The sequence below is a fragment of the Coptis chinensis genome, chromosome 4 (assembly GCF_015680905.1).
Source record: "Coptis chinensis isolate HL-2020 chromosome 4, ASM1568090v1, whole genome shotgun sequence".
Lineage (NCBI taxonomy): Eukaryota > Viridiplantae > Streptophyta > Magnoliopsida > Ranunculales > Ranunculaceae > Coptis > Coptis chinensis.
Genome location: NC_141459.1, coordinates 103,830,730 through 103,857,184, shown reverse-complemented (window position 1 = coordinate 103,857,184; position 26,455 = coordinate 103,830,730). Strand labels below are relative to the sequence as shown.

General features: G+C 39.8%; 2 pseudogenes; one reads left to right on the top strand and one right to left on the bottom strand.

Annotated features, from left to right (window-relative positions):
* Positions 1 to 1,365: 1,365 nt before the first annotated feature.
* On the bottom strand, positions 1,366 to 12,291 carry LOC147506492 (cysteine--tRNA ligase, chloroplastic/mitochondrial-like; annotated as a pseudogene).
* Positions 12,292 to 15,352: 3,061 nt separating this feature from the next.
* LOC147506491 (uncharacterized) lies at positions 15,353 to 26,317 on the top strand (annotated as a pseudogene).
* The last annotated feature ends 138 nt before the right edge of the window (positions 26,318 to 26,455 follow it).

Below are 26,455 nucleotides of genomic sequence, written 5' to 3'. Positions count from 1 at the left end.
TCTTTATATGTGGACCCGTTCCGCACTGGTTCTGTTCTTTTGGAAATTTTGGCTTTAGTCAAGCTTTGTTGGGCTTCACGGGGGTCGAGTGGGAAACTTCAATTATTCCCATATTCCCGTACTTTGATGTATGTTTTATCACTATATTTATTTTAATTGCGGAATCCTGCAAAAGTACGAAAATATAATTATTACATAATTATTAAACACATAATCGACCAAAATGTTATGTCTCTCGGGGTTTAATATTACAATTTTGAGTGCTTATCAACTGTATATAGGAGGTCAAGAATGGCACCTGTATATTTTTATACTACTTGAACTACCAAAGTACACATTTTACAATGGCAAAATTTATGATCCTCGATGGCAAAGAAATGACTATGATTTCAACTTTATTTTCTTTGCTACTTGAGAATGAATAACAAAACAACTTAACCCGTACTTCAAATCAAGGCCCAAAATATCGATATCGATGAATATATCGGTGTACCCAAAAACCGATATATATCGGATATATCGGATTTTTCGGATATATCTATTTTTTTGATAACCAGTCCAAACTATTTAAAATATCGGAAATATCGGATATATCGAAAATATAATATCAGAAATATTAGATATATATCGAAAATATATTGGAAATATCGGATTTTATATTTTAAAATGGTCAAAAAGTCAACCGATATATATCGATTATATCTATAAAGTTTCATATCCAATATATCGGAAAAAAAGGGTTCTATATTCGGTGGATATATGTCGGAAATATCGATATCGGTGTACCAAAATATCGATATATATCGGCGATATATCGGATATATCGGCTTATTTTGGTCCATGTTAAATGTCATCTCAAAGCTCCAAAGGAGGTATTTCAGTTTGGTGACGTGTCGTAAACCGGGTCGCACTTTTAGAGTTATGTCATTCAAAGAGGACCTCGTGCTCTTTGTAGGGCAAGAGGCATATTAAGGTTGGTCTCCAAAATGTTCCTTTAGGACCATCCATTAGTGCAATGCCAACTTCAGCTAACTTCGTTTAGATAGCATCCGATCTTTCATATTCCTTATTTTTTGTTGCGAGGCGCCCTTGTTCAATTTTTGTGATACCTCATCTTCTTGCATCCGCTCTTTTCAATGCCTTTTCTCTTAATTGTTGCAGAGCCCGAAAGAATGAAATAGAAATTTGTGGTAGAAAGAGAAACTATACAAACATCCGGGCATCTTTTGGGAGGAGCTTTCAATGTCGATCACCTACCTCAAAGATAACTTGTGGGCATCACCCAAGAACCGAGAACAACACTTTAATTTCTTCTTCGAGAGTGAAAGTGATTGAATCGAAGTTCCCGTTTCTTCCCCGCAAGAATCATTCAATTTGAATGGTGACAAATATCGAACACCCCTCAACCCAAAAGTTTTGAGCAAAATATTGGTAGAGGTTAGAGAAGGGTACCTGACGAGTATGCAAAAGATCGTTGATGGTCTTTAGTGTATCAGACATAGCAGCCAAAACAACAGGAGTATGGAGATCATCCAGCATAGATATCTCAAAATCATTATGAAATTTATCAATGCAAGTTTGAGTAGCAGGAGGAATGTTGTCCTTGCAATTCGCTTCGTGATGCTGGCTCAACACCTCTTCACAATCACGTAATGTCTGCACAAATTTCACGAGAACATCTTCATGAAGATAGGTATCCAAGAATCCTAGCAGCATTTATGTTATCAGAAGAGCAGGCTTTTTATAGACAAAAAAAAATGAGGGGTAAAATACCATGCTTGTCAGAGGACAAAGACCAAACTATAACGAGGTACAAGGAGTATTCCGACTAAACATCAATATAAATGATATCAAAAGTCGCATTCACAAAAAAGAACAGATCTACACGATTTTGTGAACGACCTCACAGAAAAGATCAAATACACTTTTTTATTGAATGAAGGCATACTCGCATTTAAATCACACTCTCAGAGACTGAAGTCTACAATAGAAAATATATTGACCAGAGTCACTTGCCTATACATGTAAGTTGGAAGAAACTTAAGATGCACATATCAGTTCATTGCGTGTTTGGTAAGCTCTACAGTTATCTTTCACAATGTCAGGGATGAAACTTCCATTGGATTTAACCAGCTAGATGCGATAATTTTAGGGTTAATAGAATGTCAGGTCTACTTCTTATAGGCCAAGGCCTTCAATGTGTTCCAACTTCCAACTGCCTCGGCTTGGGAGAAAAGATGTATGAGTTGTATGTCTTAACAATGCACCTCGAGGAATTGAAAGAAATAATGGTACCTGATATATGTAAAAAACATGGTCAGATGCACTTTCAAGTCAAGCGCATTTGAGTAGTTAATACTTAATCGGAGATCAATAGTGTGTTCCCATCAGAAATAGCCTCACCGCAAGTGGATGGTAAAGGTCTACAACCTGCAAAATTGTAGGGAACCATCCATCAAGATATCTTATATTCTTGTAAAATGCTCAAACATGAAAGCAAACATAAGTTGCACAGAATGATTGATATCCTAAGCAGAGTACTTGATTACAATTACATGCGGGATTGTGAAGGAATTACCCAGTGACTTCGACATCTTCTCATTATCAATATTGACAAATCCGTTGTGTATCCAATAGCTCATCTAAAACCATTATTGCATAGTGGGCGAAAATGCTCATCTACAATTTCAGGAGGCCATGTCAGCACAATTTTTAAGTAGGTACCCAAAATTAATTAAAAATCAAGACAGTATTTTAATTATTTGCGAGTCAGTCCCTATTAAAAATTACACCAGACTTTGCTCGAGATTGGTTATATGTTTTCGACATCCATAAAATGACGAGAAAACAATTACACGCCAATCAAAATTATGATTCGTGATATACCTACGGAACATTAAAACGCAAAAATGATTCCAAAAAAAAAACCCCGTCGCCTCAAACTACACTACGAATCCTCAAAAAATGAAAAACCTTCAGCTAAAATAGAAAATCGTTCCCAACGCCTCAAACTACGAATCCTCAAAAAACAAAAAACCTTCAACTGAAAATATCGTCCAAACCCCAAACTTTTAGGGTCACCTCCTCTCCTAAAAAATATGCATGTAAATTAATCATCTTCAATCCGCCCCGCATCTTCTTCCTTGAAGGTACCCTCTTTTTTCTTTTTTCTTTTTTAATTTAAACCCATTGGCAACTTATAAATCAAGTTCACCGAGATTTCACAAGGTTAATCATTATATTATGATTATGATTATTTTTATTTTTTTCTACCGAGTTGGTTGATGAAAAACTTATGGTGCAAAATGAAGTATAAAAAAACCAATAAAAAATAAATTCCAGAAAAAAAAGGGATACACCTCACCTTATCATTGCATTATTCTTTAATCAATTGATTTTTTCCATTCAGTACTATACGTGTTCTTCAGCTCATTAGAGTGCATAACTAATAAAAGCGAATACTTTGCTTTAATTATTTTGATATTCACTCAAGCACGTGGCATATGGAATGACGTAGTCGTTAAGGTATGGCTAATTTAGACGATTCATTTTTATAATGTAGTATGAACAATGGCATGAACTGACATTGCTAATGTTCACTTGACTGTAAAGGTGTAGAAATCAAGGTTATGTGAGTCGGGATTTTGGATAGTTGCATTATTTTTCAGTATACCTAATTCCAATTGGATGCTTCTTCCGGACCTCGGCAAATTTCGGCCAAGGCATCCTCTTCAAGATTCATGGATCCGATTATCTCAACACACGATTGCAACTTAAACAACTTATTTTTCAGGGTTTCTTTTAATTTTAATGTCGTGCATTTTGACTAATCTTTAAAGTTTCTACATATTTTCATTGGTTTTGCTATGAAAATTGTCATAATAATGATAATCTTGAAAATTGTCATAATAATGATAATCTTGCATAAACAAACTTTGAGGGAGCTCAATCTTTGATAGACTTCACGGGGACTCAAGCAAGTATTGTTGGTATTGCTTGCTTCATTTTTTACTTTTTATTTTATGTGTGTGTATCATTCATGTTAATATATCACATGTTAGTACGATATGCAATATATTATTATATGTACCAATTAGAAAGAAATATGATTGATTGACTTTTTGTCCCTTTTATGAGGTTTTAAATGGCTATATTATATCATTATACCGTCCTCGATGTTATGCCCCGATTCTAGCACTTGAGAGACGTAGTTAAAGATCCTTTTACATTGAATGGACCTTACAAGTGAATTTGTTTTGGAATAGAGGAGTATACAAAGGGATTTTTAAGTTAATCCTACCTTATAGATAACAGGTTCGAATGATACATTGTTGCATATATAATATTGGAAAGAAATAAATAGGTATTTTAGCCAACATAATTTGGTTATTCAATTCACTGATTCACGATAGTGTTCATCAATGCCATGTTTTTTGCTATTCAAAAGGAGAATATAGCTAATGTAAACCAGAGGCGGCGTAGCCTTGGTGGCACATGATTAAATGTAAGGTGGAGAAGGAGCTCTATTGCTAAATAAGAACGAAATTCTCCAATGAAGAGGATGAACACTCATTCAAATGTCAATTTGGTTGAATTGGGAAATGAGACAATCAAGGAGGATGATTGAGCCATTTTGCTTGAAGAGGCCTTACAAAATCCACATCTGCATGGTTTCAAAGTTCAACAACCAAGGCAAACTTAATCAGGTTTCTATACTTTAGATGAATGAATCATGAATCTATCCTACACTCTACAGAATTTTGCTAAAAATATTTCTATTTTATTTGATGGGCTTTTAGAGATTTGGGTATCTGTTTGTTAATGGCATGGTAACATTATGATACCTTTCAAGTTTTAACTGTGGAAATTGATAGAATAGTGAGCTGTAGCAAGCCATTTGCTAATGATAGATTGCATATTGAGCATCTTATGGAGAAAAATCACATTGAGGTATTGTCAATGAACGGGGGTTACATCCAAAGTTTAGCACTTGATAGATATTGGAAAGTGGCGATTAAGGGTAGAACTTGGACACCGATAAATATTTCTGCTACATTGCCTATAGTTGAAGCCCAGTGGAACTCTGAATTGAGAAAAAGTAATCCCTGGGAATGGGCAACCACAGAGAAGTGGCCAGTATCTGATGAACATGAGCGAAAGGACTCCCTTGAACTCATTCAAAAGCTTCTGCAAGGTCCAAATTTGGCAGCAGAACATATGGACATGGTGATTGAATACACTATGAAAAATATAGAAGATCTTCATCCTGGTTTAAGGGACAAATTTCACCAAGTCAGCTTGGACAAAACACAATTCTGCATCTACATGCTGGGAGCATCTGAACTTGACACTGTCCATGAATTTTTTAAGGAGCTACAAGAATTGTATAAGAACAACAGTGCAATTTGTAAAATTCCCATTCCTATAACCATGGATCTAATTGAAGGTAGAATTCTCCTTAACGGTGACTCCTTATGTCTCCTTTTTGGGAAAAATTCACTTCAAGGCGGAAGTACTTCGGGAACATACACTAAGAAGAGTTCACATATTGATAAAAATGCTTCATCAGCAACTTATGCTCCTGAGATAGATGACAGTGTACCACCCAATGGCGATGTTGGAAACAATTCTGAAAGAGAAATTAACGTTTCCACAATTGGGACAGGTCCAATCACTATCACGGATTGTATCTGGGAAATGTTTATGTACAAGAAAAACTAAGTTAGCGATGGCTGATTTAAGAAAACTGTAGATATAAAATTTCCAATTCCGAGTACACAACTTATTGAAAACCTACTTGCAGACTTTTTTGGGGGGTCTCATTTGGATACACACTTTGTCTTGCACCCTGCACCACAATATCAAGAGTGCTCCATATCAAAGATGGATGATTTAGGAGATTTAATTTGTTGTCTGTTGATAACATTAGTGAAATACTTTGTAAGAAACTGAATAAACGATTGTAATGAATAAACGAGTTAAGAGGGATTATTAAGTCATCTGGAGATGATTTTCAATTCACATTGGACCCCGTCGAGAGAACAACTCGAGTAAGAAACAACTTGGCTGTAGGAGAATGAGGGGCTGTGTTGAGTTCCTCTTCCACTGCTTTCAGAGTAGTTTAACTATAGAATGCGAACTGGTGTTAATAAGTGGGTGCAATGGGTGAATTGTTCAACATTGTCTATGCTGTCAAGAGGTCATTGCATACATTATCATTCTGTACACTTCTAAATGGGGCAATTATTGGTTTAAGTTGCACATGGCCAAGTTATATCAATTCATTTTTTCTTATAGTATGGCATTGTGGGAGTCACGACTACTCCCCATTTTTCAAATGCACTCTTATTCCTAAAGGAGAACCTAATAGGCAAAACATAAATAGAATAGAACACCTAAGAAGCATAGATCTATGTGGAAACTTTCATGACAGGAGGAATTGACAAGCATGTACTTTAGAGAACAAAATCTGATTCACTCGATATAGTATCACCAGTTTTCAATCATATAGCTCTTAATTTATATATTTTGTACTTCGCATATTGATTTAGTTTCATTTGTTTTGCAGGATCCTGAGGGTCTCTTCCCGTGTATTCTTGGTCACGAGGCTGCAGGGCAAGTATTATTTGCTATGTTGACTAACAATTCATTTATGCTATTTGAATGTCGAGGATGATTTGTGGTATATTTGCTTGCACAGGACTATTGAGAGTGTTGGTGAAGGAGTAACTGAAGTTAAAGCTGGTGACCATGTTATACCCGTTTGACACAAGCATGTTATGCCATGTAGATGATAGTCATAACTAGTAATTGGTAACTGGGTTACCCGTCTGACACAAGCATGTTATGCCATGTAGGTTCGAGATTGGGGCTATTTTCGATACATAATAATTCTAAGAGCTGTATTAGTTTATGCAAGTTATAGTTGCTTAAAGTTGTGGTATCGTTAAAGCCGTATTTTGCCTCTCTTTATATTTTAACTTGGTGGGTCGTTGTTAGAATTAGTAACCTCACAATATATAAATCTATGTTGCAGGTTCAAGTGGTAGTTGTTAAATTGAATACCTTGACATCCATGAGAGCCTGTCAAACATTTACAGAAATAGCCGGACTTTATGCTTGATGATATGCAGTTGGATGTTGTTTCCACACATAATCTTCTTGCCATCTCCACAGTGCCCACCTCCCTTCATACCCCCCCATTCAAGCTTCATTGATGGTTTGAAAACGTAACTTTCCTTTTCGACTACAAAAGCATAACTACAAGCAGTTGTTTCATTATTTTGGTCCAAGTTGTAAGTGTAAAAGTGAAGTGACATTTTTGCATGAGGAACAATAAGCTCACAACAACCTTTTCCTGTACAAGAACTACTTTCAATGCATTTGTATAGTCTCATGCTGCAATGATAGCCATTCATAGGCGTGAGTGTCCGTAATACTTCCAAGGGCATTACAACCCGGCAACTACAAATTTGTTTGAGCTCCTCGAAAACATGTAAGGGCTCTTTGGAAACAAAGTTATTTTTGTCGCCTATGAGAGCGATCTTCACCAATTGAGTTGGAACACAATATGAATGGAGTAGAGTTGATGTGTACTTCTCCTTGCAGGATCTCTACGAGTTGCAGATTTAATTGTTTCAAGAAGGGAATGCTTTGATTGCAAGAAATTTCAAATCCTGGTGAGAAACACCCTTCTTCCAAATGGACAACTGATTGCACAACTAGCAAAGGGAGAAGTGAGCTTGCTTGCTGCAGATATAAAAGATAAACTTGCTGCTGCTATTAGTTTGAGTAACAAGTGTTGAGGCGAGATGATAAAAGTCATAGAAGCATCAATGGCTGAATGGCTGAATGGCTGAATGACCTTATTCTTTGATCTCCAACTCTTATGATTTTGTAACATGGATTATTTCATATTTTCAACAGTTTGTAACGATTATCACAAGAATGAGTTATTGGAATCTCAGTAACCAAATATCTTCCAATAAAACAAACAAATAATAAACAGGTTTTTTCAATATTAAATAAATAATCCCCGCTATGGGCGGGGCAAAATGGCTACTGTTACTCTTGTTACAAGCAGCACAGCTCTGAAAGCAATTTCATTTTCATGATGAGGAAACACAAGGTCTACCCTGATAATAGATTGAAATGAAAGAAAAACTTTATTACAATGATTTGATAAAAAAATGTTTCTCTAAATACAATGTTGTATATATACTAGTTTAGAGACAGTTATAACTAACTGCTGACAAGAATCAGTTAGTTATTAATCATAACAGAATTTTAACACTTGTCAGTCTATCTTGTCTTCTCTATTATTACCCTCCCTCAAGCTGAAGGGTGAATCTCACACTGATAGCTTGTGAATAAGCAATTGAAACCTCTAAGTTGATAGAGCTTTTGTGAATACATCAGCAATCTGGTTTGCTGTACAAACATACTTGATAAGAAGTAATCCACTTGTAACTAGCTCCCTAACATAATGATAACCAACTTCTAAATGTTTGGTTTTGGCATGAAAAATAGGATTGCTGGATAAAGAAATTACGCTTATATTATCACACCAGAGAATAGGAGGATGAATCATAGGAACTTGAAGATCCTTTAGAAGAATGCTTATCCAGTAGAGTTATGCTGCAGTATAGGCTAAGCTTCGATATTCTGACTTCGATCTTTGGATCTAGCAACTGTTGGTTGCTTCTTGGCACACCAGGAAATGAGATTAGTACCATAATATATGCAGAATCCTGTTGTTGATCTTCTATTAGTTGGGCAGCCAGCCCAATCTGCATCTGAGTAAGCTGTTATTTGATTTGAAGAGCTTTTGGTGAACATAATACCTTTGGTAATAGTCCCTTTAAGATATCAAAGTACTCTTTTGACTGCAGCCATGTGATCAGGTAGGAGCACGCAAGAACTGACCAAGTTAATTGACTGAGAATGAGATGTCAGGTCGTGACCAAGTAAGATACTGCAGAGCTCCAACAGTTGACCTATATTCAGTAGGATCATTTAGTATTTCACCATCCTGAGGAGTGAGTTTTACTGATGTAGAGCATGGAGTAGAACAGGGCTTCGCATCAAGCATCTTTGTTTTATCCAGAAGATCACAAGTGTACTTTGTTTGAGATAGAAACAAACTATGAGAATCTTTTATCTCCATTCCCAGGAAATAATGTAGAGGACTGAGATCTTTCATTGCAAATCTGACGCTTAACTGTTGAATAATAGAGTTGCAAAAGGTAAAAGAGCTACCAGTAATCAATATATCATCAACATAAACAATAATATATGTGGTTGCTTGAGAGTCACTTCTGATGAATAATGATGGGTCAGCTTTTGACAAAGTAAAATCAAGGAACTTGAGAGCAGTGACTAACTCCTCATACCAAGCACGAGGTGCTTGTTTCAACCCATAGAGAGATTTTTGTAATTTACACACATAGTGTAGTCTAACCAAATCAACAAATCCTTAAGGTTGAGCCATATAAACTTCTTCCTTAAGATGACCATGTAGAAAAGCATTGGAGACATCCAATTGCTTTATAGACCATCTCTTTGAACTGCAATAGATAGAATCATTCTTATGGTAGAATGATTAGCAACAGGACTAAAGGTTTCAGTGAAGTCTATACCAAATTTTTTTATGAAAACCTTTTGCTACTAGTCGAGCCTTGAGTTTATCAATAGTTCTGTCTGCCTTTTGCTTGATTCTGAACACCCATTTATAGCCAACAACATTTTGACCATCAGCAGGAGGAACTAATATCGAAGTTTTATTATGAAGAAGTGCATTATATTCTGCTGCCATGGCCTCTCTCCACTGTGGATCTTTTACAGCTTGGGAAAAGGTAGTAGGAGCTTTAGGCATATTTTGTAAAGTGGTAGATAGAGCAGTGGGCAAAGGATGTTTGGTTGCTGTCTATATTTTAGGTTTATGTATACCACTTTTGCCTCTTGTCTGCATTGTATGATCATTAGTCACTGATGGATAACTGGAAGTTGAATTTGAAGTAGGAGAAAATGAAGTAGGATTGGACAAACAAGGATCAGTTAGTTATCTATTGACAATGTCGCATTCATCCAAATAAGTAATGTTTGGTCTCTTCTAATCCAATCAATATAATCAGGAATGACTTGATTTGTTAAATTTCCTCTTTGATCAATAAGAAATTGATCAGGACATCTTTCTCTACCAGTCACAAGATTCTAAGTATTGGCTTAAACACAGATTTCCACAAGATATAATTCTCTCTATCTAATTTAATGGAAATAAGATTGCATATATTCTGAAAAGAAAGGTTTTGAAACGAACTCACAACCGGATTCTAAAAAGATGACGACATCTAAGAAGTTGATGAATCAGCAGGCGCCATTAATGGATTCTGAAGATTGTTGAATTGATTGCTGGTTGGAATATTTGCTTGATTTTGATTGTTATTAAATTGATTTGTAGGAGAAGGTTGATTATGATTGTTGTTTTGTTGAGTAAAAGGTGCTTGAATCTGGTTATTTCTTGCCATTAATGAAGAACTTGAAGAACAGTTCTTGATAATTTGTTATGGTTTGATGATTTACACCAAATTGAATCTAAGAAAACTGAAAAACTTTTGATTACTTGCTTACATCAAGAATTGAATTGAATGATGAATGATTGAGCAGCAAAATGATTGAATTGAAAATTTTAGTAATTTGGGTTTTGAGGATCGATCTGAAATCTCTTTCGAGCATTTAGCTCCGATACCATGATAATAGATTGAAATGAAAGCAAAACTTTATTACAATGATTTGATAAAAAAAGATGTTTCTCTGAATACAATGTTGTATATATACTAGTTTTAGAGACAGTTGTAACTAACTGCTGACAAGGATCATTTAGTTATTAATTATAACAAAATTTTAACACTTGTTAGTCTATCTTGTCTTCTCTGTTATTACGCCCCTCCACCATGTATATCAAAAGAGTAACCCAAGTAAGCTGTACTCATTGCACTGCACTCAATATGCCATCCTGGTTTTCCAGGTCCTCAAGGACTTTCCCAAAAAGGTTCTCTTTCCTTCGCAGACTGCAGATGGTAAATGGAGTTTGTCAGATAAACTTAGGAATTTGAGAAATTAAAATCTATACAATATCACTAACGGAACCGCTTTGCGTCCTGATATATTGTTTATCTATCTAGCTTGTGAAATATGTTTGGCATTTCTGTGGATATTGCATCTGTAGGCCGAAATATTTTACCATCATAGCATAAGAGAACCTTTGACTAATTTTAAAACCTTCTAACTTCCAAGTTAAGATCTGCAACTCTGTTTCAGTCCAAAAAAGGAAATCATCCTCACAAATGAAACCTACTTGAAAGTTCTGAGCAACAGAAATTTCATGGTGAAATAATGAACCAAATATTTCAATGTGCAATCCAGTACTGAGTTTTGACAAGGCAAGAAGTTTCAGATAGGCTGGCAGGTTAAGCCTGGAAATGAACTCCTTATCACATATATCCATACTTCATGAAAAACGTTTGCATCAAACTTTCAATGCAAAACCTCATACATACAGAAGTTTTTGTTGATCAACTCACTTTCCATAACGCAAAGTCAGCAGGATTCCACTTCCTCGAATCAACAATCACCTTTTCACCAACTCTATTATCTTCCAATTTCCGTCCAGATAGTCATCCATATTCAGGAAATTTGTCTACAGAAAAATAAACATCGCCATCAACTCTATAGGCACAACCATTATCAAGAATTTGTCAAGAAAGCAAGCCAACAAAGTTAAAGTTCTATGTAAAATTGACTAGTCATGTTTCTATTTAAGTTTGCAAAGGAAAACGAAAAGTGTATTTGTTTACAAGAAAAGAAACAAAAATACAGCTTCAAACACCACAGATATACTTAGTCAGTTAGTTGACATTGACAAGATATATAGAACAAGGCCAGGTTCTGTAACAAGGTTTCTGCTATATATTACTTGGATGGAATTCATGAGAAGTGTCTAATGGTCTAAAAATTATTTCAAATGCAGGTCAAATAACTTAACCAGTGGATAATGGCAACATGGAGGACAGTAGCGTCAACTTCTTATATGATAAAAACTAGAATAACAAATGTTCTTATAGTTACAGTTCCATTTGTAAAATTATGAAACTGAAGAAGCATGCTTGTCAGTTTTACAAACAAGTACATAGAGATCAAGGTGAGCACCTGTTTGATCATATCAATGATTTGGGGCATATGATCAGATACACGAGGTTCAATTGAAGGAGAAATGCAGTGAAGATATGACATATCATAACGGAATTCATCAAAGTAGCGTCTGCTTAAACTCAAAGGATCCTCTCCCAACTTATTTGCTCTAGCAATTATCTACACGTATGGAAAAGTGCAGAAGTCTAATCAAGGCAAAATTATCTTTATCGAAAAATCGCCGATATATATCGGAAAATCCGTTCGAAAATCCGAAATAAGTTTAATATTTTTTAAACTAATGACATGTATTCGATCCAACACAAAATGTATGGAAACTAAAAAACATCTTATATATGAATCGCGATTTTTTGATTTTTTGAATATTATCAAAAATGGGCAAAAACGTTTATATCGATATATCCCTTTTTGTCATATATCCTAATATCAAAAATTGGGCCTTGAGTCTAATGACATGTACAAACAAAAATGTATGGCAACTTCATATTCCAAATGCTTCAAGTATCGCGACCTAGTTTTCAAACAAGGTGCAAAAACATCTCCACTTAGTTAGTCGGAAGCGAAATCACTTGCAATAAACAACTACAAGAAGAGAATTTAACAATTGGAATATACATACGAAGAGGACATCAAAGGAAACATAGACACAAAGCGTGACCAATGTGGTGAGGTCATAAGCGAAACACCACAAACGTACATGCCGACTTTTACGGGGTTTTGGGCTTGAACACTTGCTTATGCGCTCAATGTGTTGTATAACCACAAAATTATTTTTTTTTTATCTTAGCCCATTGAAATCCTCATGCCAGCTACCCACTTACCCAATGCTCAACAACAATTCCATTTTAATCACTCAATTCAATTTTACTCGCCCCAATTATTGTATATATAAGTTCGTAACTAGTTTTCGAATCCGTCCTACGAACGGGTGCCATTATATTAAATTATTCTAAAAAATATTAGCAACTATGCATACCTATGAGATATGAAAATTATATTAATCACGCATTCAAATTTCTTGCACTACTCTCTATAAAAAGGAAGCACCAGACCTTGATAAAACCCAATAGTTACTCTCTTATTTTAGTTTAATGCAATTGCATCCAGTTTATGATTTTCTGTTAATTATTCTTTGAGGTCAGTTTAATGCAGTTACATCCAATTTATGATTTTATGTTAATTGTTTTTGTGGTGAATTCAATGCATTTGCATTAAGTTTCCGATTTCCCGTTAATTATTTTTTGAGATTAGTTCAATGCAGTTACATCAAATTTATAATTTCCTAGTAATTATTCATTTAGGTTAGTTCAGTGCAGTTTCATTCATTTTTCAATGTTTCGTTAATTAGTCATTGAGATTAGTTCATTGCATTTGCATCCTGTTTCCGATTTCCCGTTAATTGTTTTTCTAGGTTAGTTCGATAGTTTACAATTTCTATACCGTTTGCATACATGTAAGAGTATGTTTTTATAAACTCACTTTCGTTTTGGTTTTCTAATTACTCGTAATTACTCATATGAGAATGATGATTGGGAACTCCTTGCTATTCAAGTAGCTGCACTTGAAGAAATGATTACTCTTGTAAGTCTAGTTTACTTCTAAAGTACATTATCTATAATTTTAGAAACCCTTTCTACATCTGCATCTAGTTTCTGATTATTTATGCTTTGAGGTTAGTTCGATGCAATTACATCCGATTTTTTATTTTTCGATAACTATTCTTTGAGGTTATTTCAATGCATTTGCATTTAGTTGCTAATTTCCCACTAATTATTCTATGAGTTTAGTTCGATGTAGTTGCATTCGGTTTTCCATGGGTAGCAATCAGAGAAAGCGAGTGATCTCATCCTAGTTGTGCAGTTAAATCGCTACTTTGTCGATACTCATTTGAAGAGCAAGTAGCGATTAGGTTTATGCTAACTAAGAGTATAAAAATGTTTTTCGTTACAGACATTATCCTACTTATCTAAATTAGAAACGAATAACTATATAAAATAAAATTGTTTTTCGTATGGTAAAGGCCAGACCAATCCAAGTTTAGTACAGTATTTGCATACTTCATTGGGGCAATAGGTTTATGCATATGAATCTAAGAATCTTGCTTTCCGTCACAATCATCTATCATTACTGTGAGACTTATTAATGACAACATAATTTTTTCCTAACCATAAGACTTCATTAAACGCCACAGAAAACTTTATTGAACACCCAAAGCCCCATCCACATCCAACAGCTTCGCTTAATTGAACTTTTACTATGTGAAGCTATAAGATATGAATATTATATTGGCTTTTACTAAAAATTTTATGTGAATACATAAGAAGAAAATATTTACCATTACGTTTCATTCTACTAAAACGATTAGATTTATAACTTCTCTTCTGTGTTTTCCTCATCTGTTTTCTTTTGACTGGGGTAGACTTTGTAGTTGTTGTTCTTCTAACTGATACTTGATGCTGACCTGCAATTTAAGAGTAATATTAGTATGATGAATATATAAAGTACTTGTCAGAATCATTGTAAGTTAAGACATACTTTCTTGTGAAAGAACAATGTCACCATAAGTTTTTCCATATTATTAGACTTGGTCTTCTTTGGAGAAATTTGAATCTCTACTTGAATTTCATCCGAATCTTTCTCTGCGTTAATGAGTGCTTTTCTTTTCAACTTAGCATGCATGTTGCGAAACCAAGTAACTATGTTTTTTTTTCTAAAACATTACCGTGTTGATTTAGTTCAGCTTTCAAATTGTTAATCATCTCTTTATTTGGACTTCCATTGAATTGATCAAATACTTGATGCAGTTTTTCAAGTTGGATTGTTGTTGGTGTCCATCGCTTTTTGCTGGATAAATTCTCGTCAATAGAAATCATGTATAATATAATACTGTTGGAAGCCTGGAAAGAAAAGGAGTCAATTAACTCAAAAGTAGCCAAATGTGTTGTGTTGGACCAAATTTGAGTTGAACACTGTAAAACTCGATGCTAATTGGAGGTGTCCGTGTGGATAAATCTGGAATTGGTGAACTAGTGCGTATTAGTGATGGTGGTGGTTAGAGTGGTGAAAGCTTTTGTAGGAAGCAACAAATAATTCTTTTTATGTACCAAAAAATATGTACTAACAATAAAAATTCCAGACAAAGATGTACACAAAGAGACTTTTTCCTTCTTATTATTACCAGGGGAAAAAAATATTAACCTTCAGTGGAAAGAATTTGGAGTCCTTTCAAGGATGGTGTACCAAGGAAAAACCTTCAGTCCAGGAAAAAAATGAACTTTCAGTGGAAGAAATTAGTAAACCTTCAATGATGGTGTGTGCTTCGTGAATATTGATGTGTTTTCTTATGATTTCTTTTTGTATATTGGCGTATGCTTTCAATAGGTTTTTGTTTAATGCTTCGTGAATATTGATAGCTTTATATATATTTTAATATGACATCAGTTGTATAGCATAAGAATTATGTTGTTGATCCATTAACTCCATATCCATATCCATATCCAATAACTAATACATATATCAATTAACTAATCCATTAAGAGTTGGGTGGTTAGTGTTTTAAGGTAATATCACGGAAAATACGGGACTGATCTTGATTTACTCTTCTTCAGTTTATTTGTACAATATATTTATCTACTGATTTGTATGCTTAATTTTGATTTTCTGCACTCTAGATTATTCCCTTTTTTAAATGTTAAATTTGGGCATTTATGAATAATTTTGAATCTGAAGACATAGTAGCAAAACTTTTGCACAAATATATCATTTTTCGAATTAAAATTGGATTATGCTATTTTGGGGTTGTTGTATACTTGTATGCATCTTGAGAGTTAAAGGATTCTCTTTTTGTAAGTTAGGTGAATATATATGCAAGGTATTTTGTTTTTGAGTGTATATGGTTTGAATTCAGCTACAATCCTTTAGAAAGAAGAAAGGCATGTAAAGGGTCAAAGGAAGTTGGAAAGAGGGCTGCATCTACACAACCATCAGCCAAGTCTTCAACTGTTGCTCCCAAAGCGCATTCCTCACATAACTCTCGGAAGAATGATGCTCATCCAGTGAACAATGCTTATGCTAAGGTTGCTCGACCATCGTCTAGTGGAGGGTGTGGTGGTAGGATAAGGGACCAAGGAGATTAGTGGGCGGATACTCCCAGGTCAGCTGATGGCACTTAGCCGAGGTGCACAGGATTAAAGCAAAGGCACGTGTTCGCGGTACAGAAACCCTACGCATGGAATGAAAAGGGTCGTAAGATGGGGGGACAGATGGAGGGCTAGAAAGGGAGAGAGGTGGTATAAAAGAGAAGAGAACAAAGAAGGGGAGGAAAGGGAGAGAGGGGGTGGCTGAGAAAGAGAAAAAGAGAGAATAGTGCTGAGAGTTGGAATAATGCTAGGAGTTTGGTGAATAGTGGGTTTAATTATGATCGAGGAACAACATTTGGCGCCGTCTGTGAGGACGATACGAGCAGCATAGAAATAGCACCAAAGAGAGTAGTGGGTAGACCAAAAAAGGTGAGGGTTCAGGAACCGATGCCGGAAGCAATGATTGAGGAAAGGGAAGAACGAGAGGAGGGTCGAGCAGTGGAAGAAACACGGCTGATGCGAGAAGAGATTGAGAGGCTGAGAGAGGAGAACGAGGAGCTGAGAAGAGAAAGAGAGAGGGTGGAGGAAGGGGTTGGGGAAGAGCTAAGTGAGGGGTCGGAGAGCTGAAGACGAGGAGGAGCACGGACCGAATCTGGTGGAAAACCCAGTGGCTGGGCTAACCATGGAGCAAGTCCAAGAGATGATAAACAACGACCGGGAGGCGAATCTTCAACAGACGAAGAGTCAAACAGGCTGGATTGAACCGCAACCCACTAGCGGATGCGATATGGACCTCGGAGGTGCCAAAACGGTTCAATCAACCAAGGTTTGAAAGGTATGATGGAACAGGAGACCCAACAGATCACATTCATCATTTTAGGCAACAGATGCCACTCTGGCAAGAGCTACGGTATGATGGGTTACAGTGCATGATGTTCCCGGCCAGCTTGAAAGGGGGAGCTTCGGATTGGTATTATTGGTTGCCTTCGAAGAGTATAAATAACTTCCAAGAGTTGGAGCAGGCGTTTATAGATCATTTTATACATAAAAAAAGGCGGGTTGTGGACATCGCTGCCTTGTTTAATGTAAGACAGAGGTCTGCGGAATCGGTCAGAGAATATTTGTGTCGCTTCAAGGCCGAGACTTTGAAGGTGGAGAATTTGGATGAAAGGACGGCAGTGATAGCGTTTGAAAGAGGTCTGCGACCGGGAATAGGGATCCATCAGTCCGTTGCAAAGAATGAGATCGCGACCTTGCACGAGTTATATCCACGGGTAGAGAAGTATATTTGATACAAGGACACAATGCAGAAGGATTCTAAGAAGGTGGTAAAGGTAGTATCATTGATAGAGAAAGAAGGGGATTGCAGAAAGACAGAGTCGGCGGACAAAGGTAATGAACGATATCGTGGATAGTCATTGCGTCCGGAAAGGAGTAGAGAGATAGCGCAAAGGGAACAAAGGGAAAGGAAGCCATATCGCGAGATAAAACATACACCTTTAAACAAGCCGCTGAGTGAGATATTGTCGTTGATCAAGAACCTACAGGGGTACGAGGGACCGCGAACCGTCCCTGCCGAAATGCCAAACAAGCCGTACTGTGCGTACCACCAAGTACCCAATCATGAAACTAATGATTGTTATGTGTTGAAATGGTTGGTCCAGAGGTTGATAGAGAAGGGAATAATGAGAGAATTTATAGCAGAGGCTCCGAATGTGGAGCCGGTGCCAGCTCCTGGGAGAATATTGGGAACCATTAATGTTATTTTTAGTAGAGAAGTTCTGAGTCACAATGCCCACAGAGATAAGGTAAGAAGGACAACAATTATTCAGCAGGTCAATGAGTCGAACATAGGACCGACGATATAGTGCAGGGATAATGAACGGGGAAGATAAGATTATATTTTCCAGTGCGGATCTCCGAGCCGTCGATACTCCACATGAAGATGCGTTGGTCATTACGGTGGCGATGAGCAATTACATGGTCAAAAGGGTACTTATTGATTGTGGCAGTACGGTGGACTTGCTATTTAGGAGAGTGTTAGATGAAATGAGGATCGATCCGGGGCAACTAAGGCCGCCGCGGTCCAGTTTGTATGGGTTTAATGGAAGTGTCATGGAGCCTATGGGAAAGCTTTTGCTACCTGTGACGACAGGGCCTGTGACTGTGTTTTCAAGATTTATGGTGGTTGATTCCAACTCCCAATACAACGTAATCTTAGGAAGGAAGTGGATCTACAAAATGAAAGCAGTGCCTTCGACCAATTACCAAGTTATTCGATTCCCCACTTTGACGGGAATGTATGAAGTCCGCGGCGATCAGGTGGCTTCGAAGAACATTCATCAGGATACCGTTAAGAGGATGGTCCGCGGACCAGGAGTAGAGTCATTGAACCCCAGGAAAAGGCAGGCATAGCAATTATAGTGCGGGGCGGTGGAGGGGGAGGAGGAGGTCGTGATGGGTCCAAAGACTTTAGACGAGGTGGAGGTAGTGAATTTGGGGGCAGGCGAAGAAGAGAAATTTACATCAATAGGGTCGAATCTGTCGAAAGAGTGGAAAAGTAAGCTGGTACAGTGCTTGTCGGAGAACAGGGATGTGTTTGCGTGGGGGATAGAGGATATCATCGGTTTGGACCCTAATTTTGCATGTCACAGAATGCACATGAGGGAGGATGAGAAACCAGTAAGACAGAAGATGAGGAGCGTGAGACCTAAGTACGCGGAAGGAATACGGGAGGAGGTTACCAGGCTGAAAGGAGCGGGAATCATAAGGGAGGTGGAGTTCACGGACTGGCTGTCCAATATAGTCGCGGTCCCAAAGAAAAATGGCAAGGTGCGAATGTGTGTTGACTTCACGGACGTAAACTTGGAGTGCCCCAAGGACAATTATCCCATGCCGCGAGTAGATGAGTTGGTGGACAGAACTGCGGGGTTCAAAATGTTTTCATTTATGGATGCATCCATGGGATACAATCAGGTTGCGATGTATGGACCGGACCAAGAAAAGACATCCTTCGTGGTGGAATGGGGTACTTACTGCTATATGAGAATGCCATTTGGGTTAAAAAATGCAGGAGCCACTTTCCAACGGTTGGGGGAGAAAATGTTCGAGAGCAAAATTTGAAAGGGAATTGAGATATACATAGACGATATGGTGGAGAAAAACATGTCAGAGGAAGAGCACCTGGAGGGCTTGAGGGAGACATTCAGGTTACTGCGAGCGCACAATTTGAAACTCAACCCAGAGAAATGCACATTCGAGTCACCACTGGAAAATTTCTGGGGTATATTGTGACACAGCGGGGAATAGAGGCTAACCCCGAACAGATAAGGTCATTGGTGGAAATGTCGTCACCTCAAACGGTGAAAGAAGTGCAGTGATTGGTAGGGAGAGTCGCGGCTCTAAACAGATTCATTTCAAAATCATCCGACAAATGTAGGCCACTGTATAGGTTGTTGAACTCTACAGATTTTGCATGGACGGCAGAGTGTGAGCAAGCGTTTCAAGAGTTAAAAAGATATCTGGGTGAAACACCTCTGTTGTCACAGCCCGAAATGGGAGAGAAGTTGTATTTGTACCTGGGGGTCACGGAGTATGCGATCAGCTCGGTCCTCGTTCGCGTTGTGGATAAAATGGAAAAGTCGGTGTATTTCTAGAGTAAGACTTTGTTAGATGCGGAGACTAGGTATAGCCAAGTGGAGAAGTATGCTATTGCCTTAATATTCTCAGCCCTGAACTTGAAACCGTATTTCGAAGCTCATACAGTGATCATGGTGATGAATTTGCCCCTTAAACAAGATCTGAGAGCTAAAAAATCAGGAAGAATGCTGAAATAGGCCGTGATGCTGAGTTCATATGAGATCCAATATCAAATCAGGAAGGCGGAGAAAGCCCAGGCAGTGGCGGAGTTTTTGGCAGAGTTTCCTGCAGAAGATCCCACGTAGGGGGAAGAGATGGTCTTAGAGCCCAAACGAGAAAAGGAACATGATCACTTGAACCCATGGGATGAGAGGAATGGTTGGAGGGTATTCGTAGATGGATCGGCAACAGATGCAGGCAGCGGAATAGGGGTGGTACTGGTTACGCCGGAAAACAATAGACTGGAACAAACAATGAGGTTAGGATTCGCGGCTTCAAATAATAAGTCAGAATATGAGGCGGTGATTGCAGGCTTGAGGATGGCTGAGGGATTGGGCGTGAAGGAACTTACCGTATACTCAGACTCGAATCTGGTGGTATGTCAAGCGAACGGCGGGTTCACAGCGAGATGTCCCCGAATGGCAAAATATTTGGAAGTCTTACATACATGGGGCGGTTCACATGAATCCGATTCGTACACTTAAATCATGGGGAGAACCGCCATGCAGATGCTCTGGCCTATGTAGCTGCAGCCATGCCAGGGTTAGAGGAGAGGATTATCAAAGTAAGAAAATTGGACATACCAAGTACCGAGGAACCTCTAGAGATACTGAGTGTCGCGGAAGAGGATGAAGGATGGATGGAGCCCATCAAGCAATTTTTATCTGGGTACGAGGTGATTGATAAGAGAGAGAAGAAGACTGGAACAGACGTCCCAGAGGTACACACTGATGGGAGAGGAATTATACAGAAAGAACTTCAACGAGCCTTTACTGAAGTGTTTGGGGCGAGGGTTGGCGCAAGAGGTGCTTGCGGAGTTACACGGGGGAGATTGTGGAGCCATTTAGTGGCCAGGACAACGACCCACCGACTGTTAACGCAAGGATACTTTTGGCCTCATATGAAGAGAGACGCTGTGGAGTTTGCCAAAAAATGTGACAAATGTCAGAGGTTTTCTCAGTTGATATTTGCCCCAGCTGAACCGCTGCACAATGTGTCTAGTCCTTGGCGTTCCGCGATGCATACGGGCCCTCGATATAGTAGGGTCGCTGCCCATGGCCAGTGGTAAGAGGAGATTCTTGTTGGCCGCTACCGACTACTTTACTAAATGGATTGAGGTCGTGCCATTGCAGCAGATGAAAGAGGTGCAAGTGGTCAAATTCTTGTGGGAGAACACAATATGTCGGTGCGGGCTGCCCTATGCTATTATCGCGGACAACGGAACCCAGTTCACTGGCTCTAAAGTGAAGAAATTTTTACAACCCTATCATGTGAAACAGGGATTCTCGGCCCCATACAACCCCGAGGGCAATGGACAGGCTGAGTCTTCTAACAAAACTATACTCAACAATCTCAAGAGGAAACTGGAGGATAAAAAAGGGGCTTGGGTAGATGAATTAAACCATGTGATGTGGGCTTATCAAACTACACCACGGATAACCACTAAGGAGACTCCTTACTCACTGGCATATGGCAAAGAGGTCGTGATACCGTCATAAATGGTGGCGGCTACCACCCGAACCCGAGCTGTCGAGGATGGGTCAAACTGGGCCATCTTGTCCAGGGACATGAATTTGGCTGAAGAAAGAAGGGACACCGTGCGCATAAGGCTGGAAGAGTATCATTGCCGCCTCCAAAGGCAATACAACAAAAGGGTGAGATTAAGGAGATTCAAAGTAGGAGACCTAGTGCTTCGCAGAGTGACCCCTAGCACAAAGAAAGCGAGTGAGGGGAAATTGGGGCCCAATTGGGAGGGGCCCTATACCGTGGTTGGTGTTGGAGGGATAGGTAGTTACAAGTTACAAACCATGGAGGGAAAAATGGTAAAGAGACCTTGGAATGTGAGATTGTTAAAAAGGTTTCATGAGTAAATGTAATAGGAGAGGCCTTCAGCTGGATGAGCTATTTGTAAATATATAAAACCATAACACTTTTGGGATGGACAATGTTGCATTAACTTTTGCTTGCCCTTCAGAGTGAAGGCGGTGGAGGGGATGAGCCCTTCACGGAACGAGAGGTCCAAACTAAACTGGGGCAAAAATGAGCTGCCCCATCATGGATATGAGGTCCCAACCGAACCGGGGAAAAGTGAGTTGACCCGGCTGGCGGACATGAGATCCAAGGCAAGTGAGTTGCCCCATGCCGTGGACAAGATGTCCGACTCGAGGGGGGAGAGGGTGAGGTTCCCCGGCACAGTCAGGGGAAATCAAGTGGTTGAGCTAAAAGAGGGAAGGCAAATTGAGTTGCTTTCAATAGGGGGGAGTAAATGTGGGAACATGAGCTTCATTACGAGAAGTGCATTACATTGTATTGGGCCCACAAAGAGACAAAGCGTAGACAAAACAGATTTTGCAAGACAAATAACACACAATCACAATCAAAATGGAGGCAATCAATCCTCATCAACGATCATTAGAGAGAATAAAAGAGAATAAAAGTGTAGAGTAGCTAGTGTAGCAAAAGACAACGATAATAAGAGCAACAGGGAACACAGAAACTATGCTCAAAACAAAAGGGCATCTAAACATCTTCACGGACCACGTCATCAGTGGCCTCCTCAATAACAACATCCGTAGCCACATCAATGGCCCTAGCCACCAACCCCGCTACCTCAGGAGCGGTGACCGCAGTAGAGGAAGCAAGATCCACGGGTACCACAGCGACCTCGGATCCAGGGGCCGGTACAGGGGCTTCTGGAAGGAGCCGGCCTTCCTTGATAAGCCGGTCATACTCCTCCTTGATCTTCTTAGTCACCCTCTTGTCGGCCAGTGCCCGAAAATGATCCTGAAGGTCATCCATGTCAGATTCATGTTGTTTAAGAGAAGGGCCGATGTGTCCTCTTGGTGCTTCTGGGAGAGAGCTGAGGTTGCTGCGTTATGCTGTGAGAGTAGGGTTTTGCGCTGGTGGCTCAGGCGGTCATTAACCTTATCCATATATGCCAAGTGGGAGGCCTCAGCGGACTTGAGTTCGTCCTGGGCTCTGAGCTTATCCAGTTCCGCGGCCTCCTTCAGTTGTTCAAGTCGGGCGACTTCTTTTTCCAGCAATTCAACTTTGGACCTAGCACCAAAAAGGCCGCGGATCATGTAGGAGATATCCAATCTCATCTGAAAGAGTTAGCAAGGGTCAAGCTATCCAGAAAAGAGGAAGAAAGCTACCTATTGGGAGGAAAAGAGTACCTTCTCCCAGCCGGTGTAGAACGAGGTTCTGTGATGATCAAATGAGCCCCTTCAGCGTAAACGAGATCTTTAGGAAGGTGAGACCCATAGAACAGGGAGGAGGCCACCACAGGGTTCTCCAAGGCCGAATCATTGGCATTTACGATGCGATTTCGGACCTTGAAGGTAGGGCAGAAAGCAGGGACAGGGTCAGCAGCCTCTTTGCCAGATCTGGAAGCCGTTTCCTTACCAGGCCGTTGTTCGGGACGGGTGGGGGCAGCAGATATTGAAGTATGCAGATTGGCGGGGGACTCATCAGAATGCCGTGGACACTTGGAAGTCGGGCCAAGAGATGAGCGGGCGACAGTGGTGGGGGCAACCTCGATGACGACATCCTCGTCCGAGTCACTGTCAAATAGCTTCCTCTTGTTAGCACCCATGTCGGAGTGGGGGGAAGCCGCAGAGGGAGAGTGAGGGGATAGATATTGATCTTCCCAAGTGGTTAGGAATTTGTAAGAGGGATGAGCTGCGGAAGGGGAAGGGGAGTTAGAGGAATAAGGTGGGGATTGGCGGGTAGTTGAGGGGGGTTGGGATTTCTTGGGGTGGCATCTTTTTGGGGGAGGCGGTGAGTTATGAGGTTTTCATTCCTTGGGTGGAGGGGGCAGAAAAGGGGGCACTATACCCTCCAATAGTCTTCAGTTGGGGGTCTGATAGTAGCAGAGTGGCGGTAGTGGAATCAATTCCAAGAACTGCAGATTGGGAGGGTCCCAAGTCGCGGATCTTCTGGAAAATAGTGGAGGAGATATGGTCGTAAGGTCACGACTTCGAGTCTGGTCGCCAACCTGTAGAAAAGATTTACAAGATCAGAGGGGGAACCACAATACATACATATTGAATGGTAAATAAAAAGGGGACTCACCACCGGGGAGGAAGGCAAGATGATTAAGGGTTAGTTCAGGAGGAAGATCCGCAGATAGGAAGTTTCCTGAGACGTACAGCGGATAATGATGCCATACTTTATCTGAAGAGGTGACACAGAGGACAAAGGATTGTTTTCTAGGGCGGACGCAGAATGAATGATATCCCACACTGACGTCCTTGGTGCTCTTTTTTATGTAATAATGAGCGGTCATATCGCGAACCGTTATTTTGGGTATCCCAGATTCGTTGTAGTAGTTCGCGGCATACATGACCCTCCAGAAGTTTTCAATGCCTTGGTAAGGGGGGATGTTAAAATGATTACATACCTCGACACCAAGGCGGTGAGGGGTAAGCGGAGACCGGCCACGATTTGCCCTACCGTGGCCACGAGACACCCCAGTTTGTAAGGGACCAAATGGGAAAAGTAAGTTAGGTCAGGCACATGTTCTAAGGTGACGTCAACAGGAATACCATAGGCAGCCTTGACCGCCTCTAGATTAGGTCTACGGCTACGGGGTGGAGGCGGCAGAAGGGCAAGGGGTTGCCCGGAAGTGGATGGAGCCTCGATGGGATCAAAAGGAGGGGGAGAGGCAACACTGCGAGAAGGGGAGGAGGAAGAGGCGTCGGATCTGGAATCTGACATTAGTGGAACATTTCAAGGAATAAGACACATGGTCATAAGAGGACAGAGATGGGGGAAAGAGAGAATCGTAGTTTAAAAGAGTAATGAACAGTACAAAAAGAGAAAGGAAATAGAGAGAGAAGAAGACCAACCTGGGGAAGGGAGAGAGTGGCTGATACAGGAGCTTTAGCGGAAGAAAACACACATGGTATGACCGCGCGCTGGATCGGAGTAACCAAAAAGAGAAGGTGAGTGAGTGGTGGCGAAAATAAATCTAGAGGAGAGTAGAAGGCAAAATGAGGAAGAAGGAAGAATCGAGCGGGCTTTTATAAGAGGGAAGGGTAAAATCGTAACTTGAGAGGAGATGAAATCGAGGAGACACCAAAAGGGACCAGCCAGGGGATGATGCGTGGAGGCACAGGAATTGAAGGGACGCAGGCAGTAGGCACATGGGAAGCGCGTGAATCCAGCGACGCTAGGGAGGTGGAAGTCCGCGACAAAAAGATAGAATGAGCGGACTCTCGACCCCCCAATCGCAGGAGGATCGCGGACTCGAGAGGGGGCATCTGTGGTGGTAGGATAAGGGACCAAGGAGATCAGCGGGCGATGTGCCCAGGTCAGCTGATGGCACTTAGCACGTGTTCGCGGTATGGAAACCCTACACGTGGAATGAAGAGGGACGTAAGATGGGGGGACAGATGGAGGGCTAGAAAGGGAGAGAGGTGGTATAAAAGAGAAGAGAAGAGAAAAAAGAAGGGGAGGAAAGGGAGAGAGGGGGTGGCCGAGAAAGAGAAAAAGAGAGAATAGTGTTGAGAGTTGGAATAGTGCTAGGAGTTTGGTGAACAGTGGGTTTAATTGTGATCGAGGAACAACAGAGGGCCTGCTTATGATGAATAGGTAACTTCAGTAACTTAACTGAAAATTCTGCAACATGTTGATTGGTAGCCTAACATTAATGTTGCTTAATACAGATCACCGAGCTGAAGCTTTCAGTTGATAGTCTCGAGAAAGAGAGGGATTTTTACTTTGCCAAGTTGCGGGATTTTGTTCAAACTCCTGACATTGAGCACTTAGAGAGGGATTCTAGAGATTTTGTGCCATACTCCTGACATTGAGCACTTACCTGTATGTTCAAACTGTTTTTTGTATGGGTTGTTGTTTTTTTGTGATTAACACGGTTCTATGTTGTTAATGCTTAATTAGTTGTTTTTAGGTGGTTGCTGTGATCCAGAGTATACTATATGCCACTGATGGCAATGTCTCAGTTATTGCTGAAGCTCAAGCAATGATAACCCAAAGAACATAGGCAACCAGAGCCTTTGAGTCCTATTCTAGAAGTGGCTGAGAATAAGCCTAAGATAGAAACTCAAAAGAGGAAGAATATCATGACCCTGGAGGTCGATGTTGCTGCTAATTCAACTTTGTCTCCAAAACAAAGGATATCGGATGCTTCTGATGTTCACTGCAGTTAATTTCTCTAGAATTGTTATTTTAGTTATGTGTAATTATTTCTTTGAGAAGTTCATTTGTGTTCATTTCAGGTGAAGCGAGTTACTTTTGAGACAATTGTGTAAGCTGTGGGGGAGCCGCCTCTTTTCTAGTTTGGGTGC